Source organism: Corvus brachyrhynchos, unplaced genomic scaffold, assembly GCF_000691975.1.
Source record: "Corvus brachyrhynchos isolate BGI_N302 unplaced genomic scaffold, ASM69197v1 scaffold617, whole genome shotgun sequence".
Taxonomy (NCBI): Eukaryota; Metazoa; Chordata; class Aves; order Passeriformes; family Corvidae; genus Corvus; species Corvus brachyrhynchos.
In genome coordinates, this window is record NW_008239062.1 from 48850 (window position 1) to 49364 (window position 515).

Genomic DNA, 515 nt, shown 5'->3' on the forward strand with positions numbered 1-515 from the left:
CGGAGGTGACACCGGAGGTGACGCCCGGAGGTGACACGGTGGCACGGCCCCGGGGCAGGGCAGGGTGACAGCGCTGTCCCCAGGGCGGGTACCGGTGCCAGGGTGACACTTGTGTCCCCAGGGTGGGTGCCCAGGTGACAGTCCTGTGCCCAGGGTGGGAGTCCCATCCCCAAGGCAGACAGCGGTGTCAGGGTGACAATCCCCTCCCCAAGGCGGGCACCAATGCCAGGGTGACAATCCCATGCCCAGCGCAGGTACCGGTGCTGGGGGTGACGCTCCTGTCCCCAAGGTGGGCACCGGTGCCAGCGTGTCAGTCCCCAAGGTGGGCACTGCCTCTGGGGTGACCATCCTGTCCCCAGGGCAGGTACCAGCACGGCACTCCTGTCCCCAGGGTGTGTCCCTGTGCCAGCGTGTCAGTCCCCAAGGTGGGCGCCGGCACTGGTGGGGTGACAACCCTGTCCCCAGGGCAGGCGCTGCGGTGACACCGCTGTCCCCAAGCCGGGAGCCGGGGGGCC